Source organism: Aotus nancymaae, unplaced genomic scaffold (genome assembly GCF_030222135.1).
Source record: "Aotus nancymaae isolate 86718 unplaced genomic scaffold, 86718_ANA_hifiasm-v0.15.2.pri h1tg000058l, whole genome shotgun sequence".
Classification (NCBI taxonomy): Eukaryota; Metazoa; Chordata; class Mammalia; order Primates; family Aotidae; genus Aotus; species Aotus nancymaae.
In genome coordinates, this window is record NW_026988472.1 from 37,577,733 (window position 1) to 37,603,903 (window position 26,171).

General features: G+C 35.1%; 1 long non-coding RNA gene across 2 annotated transcripts in view; it reads left to right on the top strand.

Moving 5' to 3' along the window:
• LOC105734663 (uncharacterized) overlaps window positions 1–26,171 on the top strand; it is a 407,309-nt gene that overhangs the window by 23,902 nt on the left and 357,236 nt on the right. For both annotated transcript variants that reach the window (XR_001111584.2, XR_010338193.1), the window contains exon 2: window positions 12,099–12,176. This is a non-coding gene — a long non-coding RNA (uncharacterized LOC105734663). The remainder of the gene's footprint in view (window positions 1–12,098; window positions 12,177–26,171) is intronic.

Genomic DNA, 26,171 nt, shown 5'->3' on the forward strand with positions numbered 1-26,171 from the left:
TTTTTTTTGTTACACTTTTTTTCCCCCATGGCTCTTTATCAGTAGTGTTTATAGCCTCAGTAGAGGTATAGATCCAGATTAAACTAAGTTTTGTAATTGGAATAGTCTAGATTATGCTACAGTAATAAAACTACCTCAAATTTCAGTGGCTTAATCCAGAAAAAAGCTTATTTCTTGTTGATACTAGGTGTTGAACATGAGCTGATGGGGAGCTCTGCTCAGTGATCCAGTTTGATGGAGGCTCCGTCTCAACATGCTTCTATAATTAAGGCTGTTGAAATGGAGTACAGCAAAATGCACACCAGCTCTTAATTCTTGCCCAGAAGTGACATGTTACTTCCTTTTGCATTTCATTGGCCAAAGTAGGCCACATGTTAGGCCTAATTTCAAAATGGGTGGGAAAGTTCAGTTTCTAAAAGAAATGAAATTTGTGTATAGTTTTAATAAATACCTACATTTTCTTATTTAACTTATGAAAATAATCTTGAAGGCCAAGGCAGATGCCTGGAATTTTTGTGGAACAGAGGGGGAGGGTTTGAGTGTCAAAAGTCTAAAAGACTGTGAACTCAGCATGAAACTTAGCATGAGAGTTGGTTACCACTGATAGAGAAGTTGAAATTTGTATTGAGATAGAATAAAGAGATGAAAATGAGAGTTTGTTTTTGATGTGCATTCCTATACACAATGAGGATACGGGAATCTTGTATCCCACCCCCTCCAAGTTGAGAGGATTGATAAAAGCACAGGTAAGTTTGATTGGGCCCAGAATACAGGGGATCTGGGTCATGATTTTCTGGCAACTATCCTAGAGATCAGTGTAGCGTGGTGCTGATAGGGAAGATAGTATTGGCTGATGGGTTTGGCAGAATAGGCAGCCTTACAGAGTCATACACATTCCTGCTTGGTGTGGGAAAGCTGCCTAGGATTTCTCTGCATGTTAGCATCGTTCTTGGGGGTGCTAAATTGCTGAGAGGAGTCTGATATCAGACTTGGACATAGAATACATGGATAGACCTAATGATCATGGGTCATGGTGAGCCGGCAGACATCAAAGTTGCCAGCCTACCCTTGAAGAAGACCAAATGACATGAGGTATAGCTAAGCAGAGGCCGGTGAAGACAAAGGATGGTTTTTGGATCAGTTATCCCATATCTCCCTGATACTAAAATCATATTTATATATGTCCCTTCCTTCACCTTCTCCAAGAACTTAGACTATGTCCTTTCATCACTAGCTTCTCTAATTACCCTGAACCAGATGTAAGGAGAAGGGGAAGAGGGACAGTGAAGAACTGAACGTAAGAAAAATCTGAAAGCAATTGAATTAGCAAGATTAAATTTTATGCCATTGATGAAACTGGAAAACTAGATATCTAGGTTCTGTTTAGTTTTGGAAAAGTAAATGAAATTCCATGTTCACATACTTGAGTTCTGTGAGTGTGTGAGTGTGTGCATTTCTTAGCCACTTTATATACACTGTATGGATTATTATGAATATTACCATACATGATCTTATAAAATAAACAGGGTATGTGTTACTTCCCCCATTTTATACAATTTATATAGAGGTGATCTATGGCTCAAAGAGTGTAAAGGACCATGTCATGGACATAAAACTATAAATGCTGGAGACTAGACCAGCTCTTAGACGCTAAGATTCTTGGAATTTTACTCTACTCTTCTTAATTTGGTAATTTTTTGGAAAATATACCTTAGAGTTGAGCATAATTTCAAACTTTCAGTAAATCAACTTCATTGCTTCACCTTGAAAAAACTGTATTTAACTATGAATGGGAAATAAAGATTGAAAGAAAACACTCAATGATTAAATGAAAAATTATAATTACCTCTCATTTATAGAATGTGTTATGTTTTTAAAGTGCTCATAATTTTCTACAAAAATAATTTAAAGAATCATATATTTTTCTCAAGGATCTAGAAATAGAAATACCATTTGACCCAGCAATCCCATTACTGGGCATATACCCAAAGGATTATAAAACATTCTATTATAAAGACACTTGCACACATATGTTCATTGTGCCACTGTTTACAATAGCAAAGACTTGGAACCAACCCAAATGCCCATCAATGATAGACTAGATAAAGAAAATGTGGCACATATACACCATGGAATACTATGCAGCCATAAAAAAGGATGAGTTCATGTCCTTTGCAGGGACATGGATGAAGCTGGAAACCATCATTCTCAGCAAACTGACACAAGAACAGAAAGCATGTTCTCACTCATAAGTGGGAGTTGAACAATGAGAACACATGGCCGCAGGGAGGGGAACATCACACACTGGGGCCTGTTGAGGAATGGGAGTGCTAGAGGAGAGATAGCACGGGGTGGGGGTTTGGGGAGGGATAACATTAGGAGAAATACCTAATGTAGATGAAGGGGGGATGGATGCAGCAAACCACCATGGCATGTGTATACCTATGTAACAATCCTGCATGATCTGCACATGTACCCTAGAACTTAAAATATAATAATAAAAACATTTTTTGAAAGAATCATATATTTTAAAAATATTTAAAAATAAATAATACATTCAGATGGTCCAAAATTTGAATAGTATGAAATAATATATGGTGAGAAGCAAGTCTTTCTCCAACTCTTCACCAGCCACCAAATTCCTTTTTCAGAGATAACTGTTATCAGTTATTTGTGTTTGCTTCCAGAGAAATGCATGTACAGCATACAGGTATAAAAATATGTCATGGAAGTTTAAACATAAGCCTCAGAAGTAATAAATATTATGCTATAGCATCTTTTCCCATCTGTCTTCTATTATTCAGTTGTATATAGAACATTCCTTCCATTAGAGTACCAGCTTCTCAGGAACAGACAGATTATTACTCAACTATCTTTGAAGTTGGTTAACATATATTTTTGCCATTATAGGAAATATTTATTCAATTAACTTTGGGAGAGTTTAGACAAAATAACTTATTGCCTGGAAATGTTTGAGGAAGTTATATCATGTAAGATAGTAACTAGATATTTGCCCAGTCCATGGTATATGTAATGATGATATAAGATTACATATATAATTGGCATATTTCATTGTCTCTATTCCTGCTGCTGCTGTCCTATTTCAGGCTTAATTACTTCTCACTTTAGGTAAGGTAAACTAACAGACCACCCTTTCTCTATCCTTCTTCCATTCTTCCCTCTATCCTATACCTCTTCCATAAATTCCCTATACATCGCTGCCAATGTATCCCCCTAAAACTACAACTTTAATCATGTGACTTTATAACCCTGCTCCTAAATTCCAGTCATTCCCACAATCCACCTAAGTAAAGGTTAAACTCCTTTGTATAGCAAGTCATTTCCAATTTTACTTGAAATTACTTTTCTAGTGTTATCTTCAGAACATATATGCCATTTACACCAATTGTACTACTTGCTTTTCCACCAAACAAAAGTTGCTAAGATCCAGTGTTATGTGAGATGATATTAATAATTTTTTCAAAAAATTTAATCTTTCTTATCAATAGTGTGTTTCTTTATATTTCATTTAACTTTCTTCATATTTCACTATATAGGTAGCAGAAAGAAAAGTTAAACACTTCAACTGAGATGTAGAAAAAATAATGCACATACCTTTATTTGCATTTTTCTACATCTTAGTTGACGTTGAAATCATATAACGGCATGATTCAGAGGCTTATAAATAACTCAATTTTTTTTTTTAAATAGTGTAAATTCCTCTGGCCTTAACATGTTTTTGTAAAGAAAAAGAACAATACTCTTAAATAAGTGAAGCATTCTTTTTCTATGGAGATGTACTAGGTTTTCTGTTGACTTTTACTCTTTATCACATTTCTGTGTATAATCCTCCCCAGATTTGAGCATTTCCTCATAAAGGTTTAAAAATTTGTCTAGAGAAGATTTACTTCCTAAACTTAATGAATATTAAACTTAGAAAGCCATTTGTCAATTTAGTGGTGAAATGATGGCACTCGCAATGTTTTGCAAATTTTCTTTCACCTTATCATAAATTTCTTTGAATTACTAGTCAGGTGATTTTGCTATGCTTGTGAGGTGAATCACTCTTAACAACAGTAATAAATAAACAAAACTAAAAGTATACTGTAATTTATGTGGATTTTAGAAGAACTCAAAATTTGCTTTTATTTGCTCTAGACAATAATTATATTTAAGGTATTTCTACCTGTCAGATGATCTCAGTGGTAGGTACCTTCAAAAGCACAGAAATATGTATTTCCATATGCTTTGCCCTTTAAGTATGAATAGGTTATATTTCTCTTACCGTCCATCAACATTTGAAAAGATGAATAAATTCTGGTACATTTATAACTGAAATACTATATAGCAAGGAGAATGAATCAGTCATTCTTCTACCCAACAGCAGTTTATCTCACAAACTACTCAGATTAAGAAATATTATAGGATTACCAGTACTTTATAGGCCTGACATATACCCTCCCTGAATATATATATATATTTCCCTTCAGAGGAAACCCTTTGTATTAATACCCTTGAAATTAATCATTCCTTGGACATAGGTGGGATATATAAATAGGAGCATAATTCCTAGGTCATAAATTTAGGTATCTTATAAAGAAATCCTGATGCTGTGTGACACCATCTCTTCCCTTGATCCTTTCTGCCCTAGAAGTGGTAGAAGCTTCCTGCTCTTACCTCCTCCCAAACCTGCCTGCTGTTTGGCTTGTCAGCTATTATAATACCTTTGTCGTTTGTCTTGATATTAAACTCCCACTTTGAACTTTCTGACATGGACTGTTTCCTGCCTGATATACTTCATATTTCTTTCTATTTTTTTGTTATGTGAATTGGGATCTCTAATACCATCACATTTCGTGAGGAAGTTTAAGACCTCATTGACTATAAGATTTATTCTTATTTTATGTACCACTTCCAAGGAAAAATGCTGCACAATTAAACTGTGAGTTTTTATTTTACATTTTTATTGAAAGCATATTCATTTAGAGTTAATTAGACTTAGGTTTCTATTACATATCCCTCTTATGCATAATACAAAGAAAATCCTGGTGCACAAATGGTTAAGGTCTTCCAAAATTCTTTATATTAAGAGGATAACTCTTCTTGATAACTTTTTATCTAGCAGTGGTAAAATTGTATGCTTTCCCACACAATATTATAATTTGGTCATCAGGAGTGTTAGTAAAGTCACATTTTAAAAAATCCGTAAAGTAACCGAAAGTCATTGTTGCTGTTTAGAGTAACCAAAAGTCATTAGCTAGGTTTAGACTGATATTAGAAATAAGAAATCATTCATAAAAGCAACAAATACTATAAAGTAGTTGAGATTAAACTTAGCTAGAAGTAATTCATGAATAACTCATCTATTTATTTCTACTTTGGGAATTTTGAGAAAAGCTCTTATTCCATACTTCCCCCTGTACAACCATTTGGTTTCAAAGGGTTAAAAGAGTGCATTATGGCAGGACTTTCTCTGTAGGACTTTCTTTCAAATCTCTGACTCTCTTTCTATAAAATTTGATGTTGGACTTTTTGGTATTCATACATGTATAAGCAGTCACAGCTATATTACAACTATTGCCAGTTTGATACACATTATTAAATACCTGAATTGGGAAATTCACTTCAATTTCAGAGATGTATAACCTGAAAATATGTGTGTTTTGGAATTGATGAGATTGATAGTTTTACATTGAGTTTTTAAAAAAATCTGTGAGAATTCTTTGCACCTGAGTTGATGTTGCCTTCTTATAGAGAGGATTTGCCAGTTGTCTAGAGTCACTTCCAGCCTTGAAGCACTTTATATTCTTTGTTCAAGATACTTTTTGGCCATGCAGGTAGTATGAATTTGGACTATAAATTCCTGGGAGGAACCAGCTTGTGGTTATAAATGAGTATTCTTAGGGGAGAATTTTTTCCATTCTATCTAATATCAAGGTTGAGATCAGCAAGTTTTTTTTTAAGTTTTTTTGCTGTTTCTTCTGTATGTTGTTGTTTGTTTTGTTTTGCTTTGAATTGATTTGACGTTTCTTTCCTATTTACCCTTACACATTTGGGTCTCATCTTTATGAGGAGTTTTCTCTTCCACACCTTGGGCGGCTAGGCTTTATCTGTTGATCTCCCTTCCATATTCACACAGTTATCATTGTAGCTTAAATCTCCAGGATTTTGCATAATGTCTTAGAGTGAGGCTGACTTTGGTGTTGACTTATCTCCTAGGTTTCACTTTGACTTCTGCAGAATTCTTCCTTTTGAATCAGCTCGGCAGTGCATTAAAAAAGTGTTCTTTTTCAGTTGAGAGAATGATTAGGGTAACTAGTCTGCTATATGACTACCCTGGGAATTCATTCATTCATTCATTCATTCATTCAGGATGATAGCTTTAAGATGAAAACAAAGCATCTGTCATTATACAATTACAATAGTGATACCTTAACTATTCTGAGAGATAACTGTTTCATGTATTTCATTAATTTAAAGGACTACCTTAGCCTTTTTCTTGCCTTCCTAAGTTCTAGCTTGGATATTAAAGTCATTGATGGAAATGGAAAATCTTGAGACAAGAAATTTCAATTATTTTTTTGAGTAGAAAAATTATGAAGGCAGTCCCAAGCCTTTATTCTCAAATAATCTCTTGGGTTTTCATAACTGATTTTAACATTTGGGCTCAATTAACATTTTCTGAGACAGAAGAGATGGTCAGTACTATCACAATTTTTGTTTATATTAGTTCTCTCATATTTAAAAGCCTTTTGGTTTATTGTTTGTAGTAAATCAGCCTGCATACTGTCCATTATAAAATTGCCACATCCCTCAGAGCACCTTTCTTAAATGGAACAACTAGCAGAATCTGGCTTAATAAATAATTCTACCTAATGTCAGTCATACTAAGAAGGTTTATTTTGTCACATATTAGTCAAATGAATAGAATATCAACCTATGCAACCACAAATTAAAATGATGAGGCAGCATAACTGTGAAATGTGAGGTATCAAGAGAGGCAGATAAATCTGGGTTGTTGCAATTAGACATATGGAAAGGTTTTTGTGTGCTGGCTTGCTTGTTTGATTGGCTAGGTATAGAATTCTAGGTTTGAGTATTTTAAACATGCATAAGAAAAACAATGGGTCTTAGGCTATATCTACATGGAGTGAAAAACACAGTAGCCCAGAAGTGAGTACAAATACTGTATTTCTGAATGGTCAATGTGTTTACTTTGAGACATACTGCATAGTTAAACTAGGCAGTGAAAGAAGATAAAATTTGTAGCACTCTTTGCTGACTCATGGCACGCTATTTCCATAAGTAGGTATGTTAGTTAAAGAGACAGCTGTGAATAGCAATAGGTTCTGCATTTATGATTAGATTAGGTTAAATCATTTTGTTATTTGCTCTTCCTCTTTTAGTATATTCATCAAGCTTATAATAATGTATTACCGCGCGGTGGCTCAAGCCTGTAATCCCAGCACTTTGGGAGGCCGAGGCGGGTGGATCACGAGGTCAAGAGATCGAGACCATCCTGGTCAACATGGTGAAACCCCGTCTCTACTAATACAAAAAATTAGCTGGGCACGGTGGCGCGTGCCTGTAATCCCAGCTACTCAGGAGGCTGAGGCAGGAGAATTGCCTGAACCCAGGAGGCGGAGGTTGCGGTGAGCCGAGATCGCGCCATTGCACTCCAGCCTGGGTATCAAGAGCGAAACTCCGCCTCAAAAAAAAAAAAAAAAAAAAAATAATAATAATAATAATAATGTATTACCACTTTTCCCATTGACTGTAAAATCTGTGAGGGGAGAGCAATTGGCTATTCTCTCTGTAGCTCATTGCCTGTCAGATTGCTGTGTTTTGAGTATATATTTATATATATGTGTGTGTGTGTGTGTGTGTGTGTATTACATATGCACACAAATATGCATCCATATGTTTATTTACATTTTAAAATTCATTTGTTACAGCTGAAAATTGAAGAACAGTTTTTGTAGACTGTAGGCAGAGAAAGTACTCTTTATCAAGCACTGTTTTTTTTTTAATGAATGCTACCCCCTCCCCAACACACACACTTAAAAACAATGAGCATGATTGTCATTCAGTTCAGAAAACAAGACAAAACACTCAGTTCTGATTTTTCCATGCTAGAAATGAATTTGCACTGGCATAGGAAGATCCTCAGCTTTGCCGGTAAGGGACTTGCAGTTTCAAATGAGCAAAGCAGAAGGTAACTCAAAGCACAAACTATTTTCCATTTCAAATCCCTAGTTCTCTCACCATAGAATAAAACATTCAAAAAACATACATCTGGCAGCAAAGTAAATGCCATTTGGTTGATGATAGAATTTCCTTATTAGGGAAAAATTCTGAAGACAATTGGTCTAGTCTGAAGTAAACTTTTAAAGAAATTAACAGACCTGTTAAACTTCACCATCGTTCTGAGAATTTTCATATTTTCTCTCCTATGCGGATTCATTTCTTGGACCTCACGTCTTTCTTTCCTGGTTTATTCCACTACTTTGGTGGTGCATACCCTCTGGTAGCTTTTTGAAAAAGGGCACATGAGAGGTTAATTTTTTGAGTTCTTACCTGTCTGAAAATAACTTTATACAACTGTCACATTTGATTTGCTATGTGTAGAATTCAAGGTTGGAAATAATTTCTCTTCAGAATTTTGAAAGCAACGTCTTCTAGCTTCCAGTGTTGTTTTAAGAACTACAGCGCTATTGTAAATTCGAATTTTTTTGTAAGTAAGTGCACTTGATTCTCCCTTTGAAGCTTAAGAAATTACCTTTTTATCCCCAGTGTTCTGAAGTTGTGCTATAACATGCTTTGATAAAGGTCTCATATATTGTGTTGAGCACTTGTTGGATACTTAACGTAAGGCCGGTTGCCTCGCCGGGGGCTCGGACACACCCCCTTCCCTCTCCGGGAGCTCGGACACACCCCCTTCCCTCACCAGGGGCTCGGACACACCCCCTTCCCTCTCCGGGAGCTCGGACATACCTCCTCCCGCCCTGGGAGCCTAGGAAAAAAGCCCCGCCAGGACCTACCTGATACTATTTTGTCCCATCTGGGCCCCACTCCCTGCCTGCCATTTTGTCTTCCTGCCTACTATTTTATCCCATCTGGGCCCCACTCCCTGCCATTTTGTTCCATCCGGGCCCTACTCCCCTCCATTTTGTCCCACTTACCTTGGGCACAACCAATCAGACGCCTCCACTCCCTATAAAACCCCCTGCCTGAGAGGAGTCCGTGCGACTTCTCTGGCCCTTCCTGTCCGGACAGCAGAACCTCACCCAGGAGCCTGAATAAATTCCTTCGCGTTGGATTATTTTCGTGCTGGCCTCAGTTTCTTCATTTTAAACGCAGTAAGAACCCAAGAACAAACCTTACACTTATCAGTCTAGAAATGTGTTCTGCAATTGTGGGAAATTTTTGGGTATTATTTGTTTGATCATTTTTTTCTCCTCTGTTTTCTTTTTTCTCTCTTTCTGAATCTCCTAATTTTTAGATAGTAGGCTTTTGGCATAGAATGTCTTTCTTTTTATGGAGTAAAAATAATTTTTATCTGCGTCTCCTATAATCCTATCACTTAGTGAGAAACCCTTTTAATATTTTGCTATGAAAATTATAGTGTGTGTGTGTCTGTTTAGTCATAGGATGCATACTATTTTGAAATTCAATAACAATGTATCTTGGACATTTTCAAAGTCTCTATTTTTAAGATGACTGTACAATATTTCCATTTTATGAATATACTATTAATTATTCCTTTATTAAAGGTTATTTAAAATTTTTATATTTTATTTATATAAAAATCTGCAGTGAAAAGTTCTTGTATATATATCTGTGTACACTTGTGTGATTGTAACTGTAGGATAATATTCTGGAATTGCCATAATGAGGTCAGTGAGTAAAGTAGTAGATTTTAAGTTTATAGCATACATTTTATAATAATTTAATAGTCACTTTGCTGCTTTAATTGCTATTTAGGATGTCATTAGAATTGCTTTTTTCCTGTAATTAGGGTTGTACTTACTCCTGATTTCTTATTGCGCAACAAGCAGCTGCAATAGTTATAATTTTAATTGGTTATGAATCAACTTAAGAGCCAGGAGAATATTTATAAATAAAGAGAAAGACCAAATAAGCCATGACATGACTAACTCATTGTCCTAATGGCATAAACTTTACTAACAAACATGCAAATTATACGTATCCTATTTAGATACTTAATTGGACCAGAAATAAAACACACAGATTTGTCAAGTTAATGGGAATAATGATTGTCTGTTTCCCAGACTACTCCCAAGAAAAAGATGTATCAGAAGTTGTGAATAATTGCCATGCAGATATGTAGAAAGTTTGCTTTTCTTAGGGTGTTAAGACAGCATTCACAGAACCAAGGTTGTTCCTGACTTCAGGAAATCCTAGTCTGTCTCAGGGACTTTTGGATAGATGACATTCTATACTCATATGCCAGGAACTCTAGTCCCTGTTAGTCTATTTTATCATTTCTAAAATATGTGTAGATTACTAAAGTACTTTTATGTATTATTTGAGAAATAACTAATGAGCATGATTGTCCAACATGCTGAAAGCATAAAGGGCTATATAGAAACAAATTTCTGCTAAATTAACCCTTATTCTCTTTAGAATGTATGAAACAATCAACTATTTATATATATTTCATTTGGCACATAGTTTATTGTAGCTTTCAACAAATATTAAACACTAATTGTCATTGTTATACATGTATTGTGGTGTTCAGAAACATGTTTGAGAATAACTAAGCTTAAGAAATTAAACATTCAAAGTCCTATTTAATTTCACTTGAATTATAAAATATAGCAAACTTTAGAAGTGAATAATAAGAGGTAGTGGCTGAAAACGTACATAGATAGCACAAAACATATTAATTCCAATCATAGTGGATTATTAGGGCAAATTAGGATCAACTGGGAATATGTTTCTTATATTTTGAGGATAATGACCTGAAAATACCCAAATGTTCCTTCTTACCTGTCCCAGAGAGAAAGTGCACAGTTTTCTGGACCTTGATACTAAGTCCTTTGGCTATTTCTTTGCCTAATCATTTACTTCATTTGGAATAATTGACCCATATCATGTTTATTCCATGAGTATTCCATACTCTTGATGAAAAATAAAAAGTCTTCCTTTTACTCATTCCTGACATTTGCTTTTTTTTCCTGCCTCTCTCTAGAGCTCAGAGACTGAAGTTCAGGCTCCGCTCTGCTATTGACTTGCTCTACTGGTCACTTTCACTCTCTAGGCTTTATTGTCCTTATCTATTTAATACGATATTTAAAGAAATTATCACTGTGGTCTCTTCCAGTTTTATATTTTGAGATTATAAAAAGGTAAATCCCTCCATAACCCTTCAGTGGCTTTCTACTATGTTAACAATAAAATCAAACTTTCCTTCCATGGTGTATAAGGCTTTATATAATCGACTCTGCCTGTATCTCCTACTTCCATTTCATGCCACAACACTACAAGCTAGCCACATGAGTTTCCTGTTCTTTTAGGGATCAGCTAAAATATTACCTTCTCAGAAAGGTTTTCCTTGACTCCTTTATTTACTTAAGCTACCTTTTAAATTTCTCTCAAACTCTTCATCACAACTAGTTATTATCTTTGTTTGTTTCTTCTCATGCCAGATTAGGATGTTAGCTCCATAGTGATGGCACCTGGTTTATCTTATCACTGTATTTTCAGTGCCAGTACACTACCTGGCACATAAAACATATTAAAAAATGCTTGCTAAATGTTTGTTGTTAGAAAGAGACTGATACATATAGAAATGATATATGAACTAAAAAGAAGGGGCAAAGTGTCCCTGTCATGTATTGTAGTGTTTACAATTGTCAATAAAACCATGTAGTCTACTCATAACAACCATATAGCCAAACAATCAATCTAAATTGACATCCTAGGCAACTGTGATATAAACCATAGAAGAAATTGGAACATTTGATGGCTTTTTCTCAGGAAGATAGTCCTGTTGAGAGGCTTGAGATGCCTTGGTGTGTTTATAGAGCCCCATTGTTCTCTAACCAGGGCTTTCTTCTTTTATCTTTTCTCAGATTAGACTCCAGAGAAATGATGTTAGGAAATCCAAACTGAAATGGACCCCAGAGCAATTGAAGAAAGAAAGAGTCAAGGTGAGGCTTGGATATCAAATAATTTATTATTGAGCTTTCTGTTTTTGTTGTTTTTGTTACAATATTCCTAGTGTATAAGGACTAGAAAAAGGTTTTGGAAAAAACCCAGAATTTACGATTTAGTCAAGTGTCTAAATGTTTTAGCCCAAACACTAGGAGTAACGAAGTTAATAACTGTTTTCAAAAGTAATAAAACCAAACACACACACATACACACACACAGACACACACACACACACACACACAGTCAAACCTATTATTATAGACTATCTTTAGGTAAATAGATTTTCTCCCAAAAGTGTACCCACAACATTTACAGTATACAACTAAAATAAGTCCACAATACTTTGTCTATTGAAATAAGAACTAAATGAGCACTGGAGATAACTGGATTGATCTCAAGAAAAGGTATTTTTCTTTTTCCCTAGATATCCAACAGGAAATATTTCATTTTAATATTGGCTTTGTCACTATCCACATTTATATGGATAAATATGATTGATTGTTATGAAATTCATATCATAGTTCTTTTTCCTACTTTGAATAAAGTGACCTTTCTCATTCACATTCACCTGCTATCTTCCATGTGTCACAGAGAAATCTACTGCCGTGTGAGAAATGAGCCATTTATCCAAAGAAAATGCAGTCTGCTAAGACCCTTTCTTCTTTAACTTAAACTCATCTTAGCATAGAAGTTGTAAATGACTAAGAACTGTAATGACTAAGGTGAGATTGTTTACTCAGGCAACTTATGCAGATGCATCTTATTTATACTTCTTTCTGTAAATAACAGTCATGTTAATCAAAGAATACCGCAAAATTTGAATTACTTTGTGTTATGTCTGAGGTGCACGTCATACTTATCACATGCTTATCCATAGGGTCGGGAACCATGGTATGATACCAGTTGGAAGACAGAGGTGCCATCTTTGGAAACAAACCCTTAAATTGCAAGGAGGAAACAATTGCCTGAAAAGAAACTCTAGATGAGCCCTATAACTAAAGCAGTTTGAGGGTTTAAGATATATACAAATATGAGCTGGGTGGCACACACCTGTCATCACAGCTACTCAGGAGGCTGAGGCAGGAGGATTGTATTAGCTCAGGAGTTAAAGCTGCAGTGAGCTATGATTGTGCCACTGCACACTGGCCTGGGCCCCCTCAGCTCTAAAAAACAAATACATAAATGAAAGAAAAAAGGAAAGAAAGAGAGAAAGAGAAAAAAGAAAGGTAGGAAAGAAGGAAGGAAGGAAGGGAAGGAAAGAAGGAAGATATATACAAATATGAAATAGTTGCACAATTATTTTAAGATTTTAAGGTTCTTTCATATTTATTCTCTCATTTCAATCTCATTAGCTGGGGAGTTAACAGGGCAGTCATATGATTTTTTTTTTTTTGGTGATGTAACAAATGTATTGCTCTTAATAGACACTCAATTAGTGGTTAGTAAAAGTAAGGGCACACTTCACTTTGGCATTTACTGATATATTCACATTATAACATAGATCTCCGCTGATTTATTGTCTATATGTCTGAGTAGAAGGATGACGACCATGAGCAAATAAATTTTCACTGTGCTCTTTCAGTACTTTAACTGACTACACATAATATTAGAAATTTTGTGTTGGCTATATAAAATACTTTATTACAAGAATTCAAGATAGCTTCATGAAGGTTATCTAATATATTTAGTTATTTTTCAATTATCAATTTGGCTCCACCTTGGTTTAAAAGTTTACATTTAATTTCATATTTGGCACATATCTAAGATGAAAGTGAATGCGAGCATGGTATAGGGCATAAGTTATTTAAAAGGAAGCCATTTGTCATTGCAGTGAAATTAGATCATGGTATTTGTGGCAGCTGTCAGTTCAATGAAGTAATCCCACTTATTTTATCTTTGAATCGTTTCATTTTTCTATGTTCGCACCTCCATTATTCATGCTTATTCCCAGGTACTAGCTGCTATTTTGTTCTACAATAAGGGGCATAGTTTTCAACTTTCTCTACTTATAGAAGGCACACTTTCAGGCTGGGCACAGTGGCTCACACCTCTAATCCCAGCACTTTGGGAGGCTGAGACAGGCAGGTCACCTGAGGTCAGGAGTTTGAGATGAGCCTGGCCAACATAATGAAACCCTGTCTCTACTGAAAGTACAAAAATTAGCCACAATTACAAAATTGTGGACGCCTGTAATACCAGCTACTCAGAAGGCCGAGACCAGAGAATTACTTGAACCTGGGAGGCGGAGGTTGCAGTGAGCTGATTCTGTCTTAAAAAACAAACAAACAGAAAACAAACCAGAAGGCACACTTTTTTGTAAGTCAGTTTATAAACGAAAATGATCAATGCTTATCATTGTAGTGAAATCAATACTCTTATTTCTTTGCACAAAGTGAATTAGGACCAATTCTTTGTATCCTGATAATTAAAAACTCACTTTTTAAAATGAAGCAGAAACATTAACACATTTCTTTTATCATCTATAAGCAGCTGTCAGCCATAATATTTTAAATTGGATGAACATCTCATAGGGCAATAAGACACTTAAATTTGTTAGTATTTCTTATATTTTAATGAAATATTAACAATGATAACCCTCCACATTTCTTTTAACATTTATTAGGTCACTTAGGCCATATAGTGTGTGAAGAAATCATTATCATCAAAACACTGTCTCTTACTCAATATGAAAAACATTCTGATTCAAATGTAATCAAACAATTATTGAGGACAGTGCTAAGGGAATGAGATGTATCTCTTTATTTGTGAAGACACTAAAAATAGCCTCTTTGCTGTGGCTAGGAGTGCTTTATCCATGGAATGTCCGGGAAACTCAAGAGAAGAATCAAGAAAACATGTGGTTTTAGTAGCTTAATGAAAGAGCAGAGCGTTTACTTGAGGAACTATAATTATAAAGACCCACAATTATCCTGCTAAATCAGGATGGGAAATTCTCAGCACCTCACAGTAATTATTTAGAGGTCCGAAAGAACCAAGAACACCTGGAGACTCCAAGAAGGCACATGACCTGAGGCAGCGTGAGCTTCTTGGGGGAGTGTGAGCTGTGCAGTTGCACAGGGCCAAGGACTCAGAAGAGCCCTGTACATGGTTTAATGTTCTGCTTTTGCTTTTTTGAATGCTTACTAATTTTTGAACAAGGGGCTCCACATTTTTATTTTGTTCTGGGCCCTGCAAATATGTAGTCAGTCCTGACTCAAGGCCATGTGAGAGAGTAGTACTTGGATGAGGTACTTGGATAGTGAGAAAGACTCAAGCTAGCAGTTTCACTAGCTGGGTACACTGAACAAACCAGAGTACAGAGCAGTACAGACTGGACACTTTTAGGAGGGTAATATTGATTTGGAGAATACTGAATATTTTTGGAGGACTTGTAAGGAGAAAAGGGGGAAGAATGACGAAGGATGTTCCCTTTTGGTACCTTGTGTCCTACATTATTTTAAATATACTTTCCAACTGGCTTTCAATATCAGCGTTTTCCAAACATTTGTAATTGCCCACTGCTATCAAGTGTAAACATGCATTCCTCCAATACAGATTTCCTGTTTGTTAACTTAAAACTTACATAGTGTATTACTATAAAATAGTTATTTATTAACATTGTCCAATAGAAATATAATGTGACCCACAAATAAGAACCATATATATAATTTAAAATACATATGTAGTAGCTAAATTTAAAAAAAGGAACAAGTGGAATTAACTTTAATAATGCTCTTTAATCAAGCCAATATATAAAAATATCATTTCAACAGGACATAAATGTAAAAATCATAATGAAATATTTCACTTTAAATATATTGTCTTTAAAATTTCTTGTACATTTTAAACTCCTGGTATCTCAATTCAGACTTGCCATGTTTTAAGTATTCAATAGTCTTGTATGGCTAATGGCTACTGTATTCAATACTGCAGTTTTATATATTTTAAAATATATAAAACATAAGTTAGAGATGTATGAGAGAAAAATAAAAGTTCTAAACTTAGTATTTTCTGCCTGTATCCCAGTGGATGGTCTTTCAGATCCCCTGGGTGTGGAAATCTCACATTAAAAACTAGTGGTCCAGAATAACGACGATTTTTCAAATTTTTAGGTATGACAATTCTGAAAGATGAAGTGATATTTTTACACTATGATTAGCACTGACCTAAGTATCAACACACACACATGCGCGCACACACACACACACACACACACACATACACACTTCCTGCGAGAGAAGGGAACCTCAGCCCTACTCCTCCATAGAAAGCTTATCAACTTTCACATTGAAGAAAAGTACGTGACATGGGAAATATTCTGGCGGCTGTCTTTGGAAAATACAGTCTGCCACAATTACTTACCACTGTGTAAAGCTGAAGCTCTAGGAAACTACACTATACTGACCCCTCTAGCATAGTGCTCCATTACTTCTATGTACATCACATTTCTGTTTGGAAAGCTCAGAAATCGATGTGAGAAAGCTTAAATATTAGTTAGGATCTATCAGGTCATGGAAGACATTTTGTGCCATGCCATGAAGCTTGAACTTTATCTCATTTGGTGATTTTTTTTCTGCCAGGGAATAACATAGTCAGAGTTGTGTTTTTAAATAGGTTCCTTTGACTGCAGCAGGAGGATGGATTTAAGAGGCCAACACAGGGCCTAGGGCAAGTAGATAACAAACTAGTATACTGTAACAATGATCTCAGCTTGTTCACCAAATCTCATCAGATACACATGCTTGCTTATTAAGATGTTCTACTTGGAACTCTTGTCAAGTGCGGTTCCAAAAATAGTAAGTTTGGAAAGAAGCAATTGAAAAAGACTGTAGGGGCCCAGTACAGTGGTCCATGTCTGTAATCTCAGCACTTTGGGAGGCCAAGGTGGTGGATTGCTTGAGGAGTTTGGGACTGGCCTAGGCAACATGGTGAAACCCCATCTCTACAAAAAAAATCCCAAATTTTGGCGGGTGGCGGTGTATGCCTGTAGTCCCAGCTACTTGGGAGGGTGAGGGAGGATCGCTGGAGTCTGGGAGGCAGAGGCTGCAGTGATCTGAGATCTCACAACTGCACTACAGCCTGGGTAACAGAGCAAGACCCTGTCTCAAAAAAGAAAAAAAGAAAAAGCCTGTCATGAAATGTTAAGTGTTTGAATCTTAGCGACTTAATTTGAGCCTATACTGATCGTGTCCACTCCTTTTTTCTTCTTCACATTGCAATTCTGCTTTCCTACAAATCCAAACAAAGGTAATTTATCTTAAATGAAAGAGATTCTAAGTGAAGACACCTTCAGCTATCTCTATGGTGCCCATAAGCCCTAAAAAAATCGAAGGCCTAGAGAGTAGGGGTGGAGATGGTTGATGTCAGGACTGTGCTGGGACAATTGAGGGATGTTCCACAAACGTCCCTCAAAACAACTGATCTATACTTTTCAAAATGTCAATACCATAGAAAAAAAGGAATTGTTTTAGATTAAAAGATATTTAAAAATATGATCACTAAATACAATTCTTAACTGGATCCCAGATAGAAAAATATTAGTATAATGAACATTATTGGGACCACTGTAGAAACTTGATTGTGGAATATGTATTGGATAATTATTTTTACAATTTGTCTGAAGATTTGAATTTTTCAAAAATATCTATTTTAGAGATTCATAGTTAAATCATTACAAATATAATAATATGATGTCTGAGATTTCCTTCAGAATAATGGCAGGTGGAGAGTGAGAGTGGGTGGAAGTACAGATGAAATAATTATCAAGAGTTATAGATTGTTGAAACTGGGTGATGGGTACATGGGAGTTCATTTTACTATTCTTTCTACTTTGGTATGTGTGTGAAAATTTCTATTCTAAAAGATTTAAAAAGAAGACGATGATTAGAATCCCTAAACAAGGAAAAGCATGGTACCCTATTCCCAAGAATAAATAAAAAGAACAAATGCTAATGTTAAAGGAAGAAATTCCATTAAATTATAACTTTGTCTGCCAATTCTACTTTAATGTGTTGGGGGAGCAGATATCAAATATCACATTCTTTCATAAACAGTTTTTGGATGATGCTGGTGTATTGCTGCCTTAGCATATATTTAATTTGCCTATTAGATAATGCAGCATTGATTAAAATTGGGAGAGAAATTAAAAAGAAAATTAAGGAATTGTATAAACATTTATTCTGGTTGAAAAAGTTACATGAAAAAATGAGAAACTTCCTGGAGGGGCTCTATTTTTTCTGACCCTAGATTGTACAAGTGTTTATCTGTATAAAGCTGTGAAATGAGTTGTTGAAAGTCTCAATACTTCTATGTTTTCTAAAAGCTTTAGAGACTAAGAGTTTTCTAGCACAGCTGTTTTCCTTTCATGACCCCTCCTAACCAATGCAGAAGAGTTTGCCTGCCAAACATTTGTCAGAAATAATTCATATAAAATCCCAAATTCTTGATGAGATGCAAGCTCTCATTTCACACTTGTGGTGCTTTTTAAAAAATCCCTAGGTGACACTTCCCCAAAACACAGATCTACAGAAAAATAAAAAATAATTCTCCCAGAATTATGAGTTCTATTATGAGTTCAGTTATGAGGCCCCTTGAACAGCACAAAAAACACAGAATACTTTGTGTTATATTATGGATTATGAAGGGATTAACACTGGTAGAGGGCTTTAATAGGGGTGAAATGTTGTAAAACACACCACAGTAAACACGTAAGTCTCTTGTTCATTCTGTTGTCTAAGAGATTTATAACCATCTTCAAAAGTGAAGTATCTACATGCTATTATACATTTTCAGTTAACATCAGAGAATTCGATATTACATTAACAAACTCTGAACACTGCAGAGGCTGTTAGTATTAGAATAAAATAATTTTAATCCATGCTACACAGGCCTTACCTGTAATACAAAAAAATGTCCACCAATTTCAAGAGTGATGTGGAAAAGGTCATTATCAGCAATAAGTAGGGATTTATAGCATAAATATATACACAGTATATAAAACCTGCTTGGCTACTCTTACGGATATTATTTTGTGTATTTTTATTCAATAATTAAAATACAGGAGAAGTTAATATCATTAGGAATCTCCTCAGAAATACAGAATATGGGTTTTGAATCCTAACAGACAAAAACACATATTCATAACCATCAGATAGTATGATAAATTCTGACCATATGTATGATATTATGTATTGTGAAGCTTCTTTCGGCATTCAAGTATAAAAATAAAAAAAGTTTCTTAAATTTTCGTATTGTCAATATAAATATAGAAGTATCCTGGGAAACCCCAGATGGCAGGGCATGTGACCCCACCCACCCTTGCCACTAGTAGCCAGTAAAGTAATGCCTGCTACAGCTTCTGGCCGAGTGGTCTTGCTTGTGTGTGGACTCAGCCAGTGGATACAGCCTCCTCTTGCCCTGGAGACACTCAGACAGCAGGTTAAGCAACTCCACCCAACCCTTCCTCTCATAGCCAGACAGCCACACCTGCTAGAGGTCCCATTTCTCCCTGATCTCTGCAGGCAGATGCAACCCTGTGTTCCCCTGGGAAGCACTCAGATGGAAGATTAGGACTGACCCAGCAAAGAAATGGCCTATATGCCAACTGCAGTCCCTGCCTCAGGGAGCCCTGTGGAGCAGAACACCCAACAAAAGAAATGCAGGCATAGAGACAGTAATCACAGGGGACTCATCCAAGATCTAGGAGTGAACTAGAATCAAAGCGAGTCTACTAAACTCACTTTATACCATAATCAAACCCTCAAAAGCATCAAAGAAGAAAAAAGCAAAAAGTTGCATCCAAGGGACAGCAATTTCAAATTGAAGGAATGTTAGCCTACACAGATGAGAGTGAACCAGTGCAAAAACTCTGGCAATTCAAAAAGCCAATGTCTTCCTACCTCTGTATGACCATAGTAGCGCCCCAGCAATGATTCTTAACAACTAGGCTGAAATGGCTGAAATGCTAGAACTAGAGTTCAGAATATGGATAGAAACAAAGATTGTTGACATCCAGAAGAAAGTTGAAACCCAATCCAAGGAATCTAAGTAATATGATCCAGCAGAAAAATGAGTTACTAGAAAGCTCATGAAAAACAAAAAATAAAATATATTCAACCATTCTTTTACTAAATTGCTTATAAATGCTATTTTTGGAGAGATAAAAATAAACAGGATGTTTTTCTATTTGTGTTGTCTATGATTTCATTCATCACTGTTTGGTAGTTTTCCTTTTTAGAGATTCTTCACCTCCTTCGTTAAATATATTCCTAGGTATCTTATTTGCTTGTAGCTATTGCAAATGGGATTGCATTCTTGATTTGGTTCTTATCTAGATTCTTACTGGCATATAGAAATGCTAATGATTATTGTACATTGATTTTATATTCTACAACATTACTGAATTTGCTTATCAAATCTTAGAGTTTTTTGGTGAAGCTTTTAGGGTTTTCTATATATAAAGTAAAATCATCAGTGAATAGGAATAATTTACTTCCTCTTTTCCAATTTGGATACCTTTTATTTCTTTCCCTTGTGTGATTGTTCTGGCTAGGACTTCCAGTACCATATTGAATAAGAATGGTGAAAGAAGGCATCCTGTCTTATTCCAGTTCTTCGAGAGAATGCTTTCAACTTTTTCCCCTTTAGTATGATGTTGATTGCGGGTTTCTTGTATATGGCCTTTATCATTTTGAGGTATGTTTCTTCTATGCCTAGGTTTTTGAGGTTTTCATCATGAAGTGATGCTAAATTTTGCAAATGCTTTTTATGCATCTATTGAGATAATCATATGGTTTTTGTCCTCAACTCTCTTTATGTGATGTATCACCTCTATTGATTTGCATATGTCAAACCATCCTTGCATGCGTGATACAAAACCCACTTTATTGTGGTATATTGTCTTTTCCATGGGCTGTTGGATTTGGTTTGCTACAATTTTGTTGGGGATTTTTGCATCTATATTCATGGGGGTATTGGTCTGTAGTTTTCTTTTTTTGTTTTGTTATTATCTGGATCTGGTATCAGGGTGATACTGGCTTTGTAGAATGAATTAGGGAGAATTCCCACCTTTTAGACTTCTGGAACAGTTTCAGAATGATTAGTATTCATTGTTCTGTTTAAGTTTGGTAGAATAGGAAGAATTAATATTGTTTTGATGACCATACTTCCAAAAACAATCTACAGATTAAATGCAATTCCTATCAAAATACCAACATCATTTTTCACAAAATTAGAAAAAAATCCTAAAATTCAAATGAAACAAAAAAGATTCCAAATAGCCAGAGCCGTCTGAAGCAAGAACAACAAAGCCAGAGGCATCACGTTACCTGACATCAAATTATGCTACAAGGCTCTAGTAACCAAAACAGCATGAGAATATTATAGAAATAAACACATAGATCAAAATAACAGAAGAGAACTCAGAAATATAGCCACAAATTTACAGTTAACTGATCTTTGACAAAGTGAATGAGAATATACACTGAGAAAAGGACACCCTTTTCAATAAATGGTGCTGGGAGAATTGGGCCGCCATATGTGGAAGAATGAAACTGGACCCCCTATCTCTCAACATATGCAAAAATCAACTAAAAATGCACTAAAGACTTAAGTATAAGACTTGAAACTCTAAAAATACAAGAAGAAAATCTAGGAAAAAGTCTTCTGGACATTGGTCTAGGCAAAGAATTGACGACTAAGACCTCAAAAGCACAGACAACAAAAACAAAAATAGACAAATGGGATTTAGTTAAACTAGAAAGCATGTGTATAAGAAAAGAAATCATCAACTGAGTGAACAGACAACCTGCAGACTAGGAAGGGTGGGCAAGTGGGAGTGGATGATGAGAAATTACTTCATGAGTACAATGCATATTATTCAGGTGATCAATGTCCTGAAAGCCCTGATTTCACCACCAGACAAACTATTCATGCAACAAAATTACTCTTGTACCTTATAAATTTATACAAATAAATAGATAAATAGAAAGATTTTTATAAACCTACATTATATTTGGGGGATTTTAATTTTACTTAGTTTATCTCTTTAACTGTTGTCTTCTATTTCTCAGCACGAATTTATTCTCTGGGCCAAATTTAAGGCCAATGAGACTCAGTCCCCATCACAATATTGTCAAGTATGACCTAAAAGTTGAAAGTCTGTGATATAATAAATGGTGAGAGAAATAATCAAACATTTAAGCAAATATATTTTGGATAGAATTGACAGTCTTTGCCTTAGAACAACATAGCACTTGATTAGAATGGGTGATATTTTGGTGTAGAATAAGGAAATTTCTTGCAAAAATCCTGGATACATACAGCATACACAAAAATAACAAATCCTTGCTGAAGAAATATTCTCCAATGAATGATGTTTATCTGATTTGGCCATCCAAGGGCTCCCTATTTATAATTAGAAGATTCATATAAGGTTGACTCAATCTAAATATTCGTCTATAACTTCAGACAAAACTTTACGGATATAACAAACATGTTGTTAAATCCTCAGAATTGCATGAGATTATATATATATTCATATAATAAATTTTAACAAAAACAATATAGTATAAATGATGTGTGGGCTATAAGGAGAGATTTTGGTATAAATTTTTTTTTTTTTTTTTTTTTTTTTGGTCATTGGTGAGAATTGTTTCCCAGGGTTCCTAGGAATTTTCTGTTTTCTGACCTGGTCTGGATTCTTGGAACATGGCATACTTTTTCTTGCTTTTGAATCTTAACTCATGCTGCCAACTCTTTCTGGAATGCTCTCAACCCCCACATTTACCAACACACATATTTACCTGCATAATTATTTCTCATTCAACAAGATTTTGCCTTCAATCTGGTATAAGTACTTGTGCATGCCTGTGCAAACTTAAAATTGTAGCTATCTGTTTAAATATCTTAATTCATCTTTGTAGTTCCAGTGCCTAGACACAATGGTGTTCAACTGAATGCTTGTTGAATGAGTGAGTGAAGTACCCACTCTGTCTGTAGAAAATATCGAACATAGTACTAGATTTTCTGCTTATTTAATTATTTCATTTTATGGTAGAATATTCTGTCATAAGTAATTAATCATAAAGTTATCAAATAAAACCTATTTCTTGCCATTTGCAAGCCACAAAAAAGTGGCTTTTAAATGGTGGTTAAAGCCACAAAAAAATGTGTCTTTTAAAGCCAGTGAAGTCATTGCCTAAGGGACTAGGATGAGATAGCCTATGTATGAGCACTTTCAATTCTGGAATCTTTTTCTTAAAGATTAGGCATTTTCATTAGTTTGATTTTGGAATTAATATGCAGGAACGGGCATAAATAATCTAGTAGTTAGGTCTGAGCTCTCTAACTAGACGCTGTTGTTGACTACAACAATGTGATTCTTGAGTGGCTGAATCCAGGATTAGAGAAATTTCAAAGTAATTCAAAAAGCCTATTTCCTTATTGTTAAGGATCAAGCTTTTATGTATCATGCATTAAAATGTACCTTCAAAAGAATTTTCAAAATATCACAAGGACTCGTATCTTTCCACCACATGGTGACAGACAACATAAAAGTAGTTGGTAAGAATTGCAAATATTCTAATTACTACTCTGCTTTTTAGCTTCTTAGATTTCTTTTTGTCTCTTCTTTTTCAACGTTTGATTTTTTTTTTTTTTTGCCATTGTGAAAATGCTTGGTACTTCATCAGGATGTCTTTGATAAAAAAATGAACGTATCATCACTGATGCTCATAAGTTGTAATAAATACAAATTTCACTGAAATTAAGGATGGCATTAAAGAACACTGACTTTATCTATATTTTAGGCAAAAGAGCTTTCCATTTATGTTTTGGGAATTTTACATATCAAATTTAGGCTCTTTCTTTATACATTTACATAAAATTCCTGTACATCCTATGAAAACAATGATGGAAATTTAAATCCAGATAATCATTCACTGTCAACATTTATGTTACCACCTGCCAAAAACTCTTATAAAGCACTGATCTTCATCATTTTAAGAACAGAAGAAGGATAGGTTGCAAACATTTTCTCTCATTCTGTAGGTTGCCTGTTCACTCTGATGATAGTTTCTTTGGCTGTGCAGAAGCTCTTTAGTTTAATTAGATCCCATTTGTCAATTTTGGCTTTTGTTGCAGTTGCTTTTGGTGTTTTAGTCATGAAGTCTTTGCACAAGCCTATGTCCTGAATGATATTGCCTAAATTTTCTTCTAGGATTTTTATGGTTTTGGGTCTTATGTTTAAATCTTTGATTTATCTTGAATTAATTTTTGTGTAAGGTGTAAGGAAGGGGTCCGGTTTCAGTTTTCTGCATATGGCTAGCCAGTTTTCCCAAAACAATTTTTTAAATATGGAATCCTTTCCCCATTGCTTGTTTTTGTCAGGTGTGTCGAAGATCAGATGATTGTAGATGTGTGGTGCTATTTCCAAGGCCTCTGTTCTGTTCCATTGGTCTATATCTCTGTTTTGGTATCAGTACTATGTTGTTTTGGTTACTGTAGCCTTGTAGTATAGTTTGAAGTCAGATAACGTGATACCTCCAGCTTTGTCCTTTTTGTTTAGGATTGTCTTGGCTATACAGGCTCTTTTTTGGTTCCATATGAAATTTAAAGTACTTTTTTCTAATTCTGTGAAGAAAGTCAATGATAGCTTAATGGGAATACCATTGAATCTATAAATTACTGTGGGGAGTATGGCCATTTTCATAATATTGATTCTTCCTATTTATGAGGATGGAATGTTTTCCCATTTGCTTGTGTCCTCTCTTATTTCCTTGAGCAGTTGTTTGTAGTAGTCTTTGAAAAGGTCCTTCACATCCCTTGTAATTTGTATTCCTAGGTATTTTATTCTCTTTGTAGCAATTGTGAATGTGAGTTTGCTCATGATTTGGCTCTCTGTTTGTCTATTATTGGTGTATAGAAAGGAGTACTTGTGATTTTTGCACATTGACTTTGTATCCTGAGACTTTGCTGGATTATGAATAAAGGATCATCATCACTGGTCATTAGAGAAATGCAAATCAAAACCACAATGACATATCATCTCATGCCAGTTAGAATGGTGATCATTAAAAAGTAAGGAAACAACAGATGCTGAAGAGGATGTGGAGAAATAGGAATGCTTTTATACTGTTGATAGGAGCGTAAATTAGTTCAACCATTGTGGAAGACAGTGTGGTGATTCCTCAGGGATCTAGAACTAGAAATACCATTTGACCCAGCAAACCCATTACTGGTTATATACCCAAAGGATTATAAATCATTCTACATGCACAAAATACATGCACATGTATGTTTATTGCAGCACTATTCACAATAGCAAAGACTTGAAACCAACCCAAATGCACATCAATGTTAGACTGGATTAAAAAAATGTGGCACATATATATCATGGAATACTATGCAGCCATAAAATAAGAATGAGATCATGTCCTTTGCAGGGACATGGATGAAACTGGAAACCATCATTCTCAGCAAACTAACACAAGAACAGAAAACCAAATACCACATGGTTCTCACTCATAAGTAGAAGTTGAACAATGAGAATATATGGGCACAGGGAGGGGAACATCACACATTGGGACCTATTCGGGGGTGGGAGACAAGGAGAGGGATAGCATTAAGAGAAATACTTAATGTTGATGACAAGTTGATGGATGCAGCAAACCACCATGGCCCATGTTTATCTATGTAACAAACCTGCACATTCTGTACATGTATCCCAGTACCTTAAGTATATATATATACTATAGATTTCTTAGTATATATATATAAGTTTATCTCTTTAACTGTTGTCTTCCATTTCGCAGCTTGAATTTATTCTCTGGGCCAAATTTAAGGCCAATGAGACTCAATCCCCATCACGATATTGTCAAGTATGACCTAAAAGTTGAAAGTCTGTGATATAATAAATGGTGAGAGAAATAATCAAGCATTTAAGCAAACATATTTTGGATAGAATTGACAGTCTTTACCTTAGAACAACATAG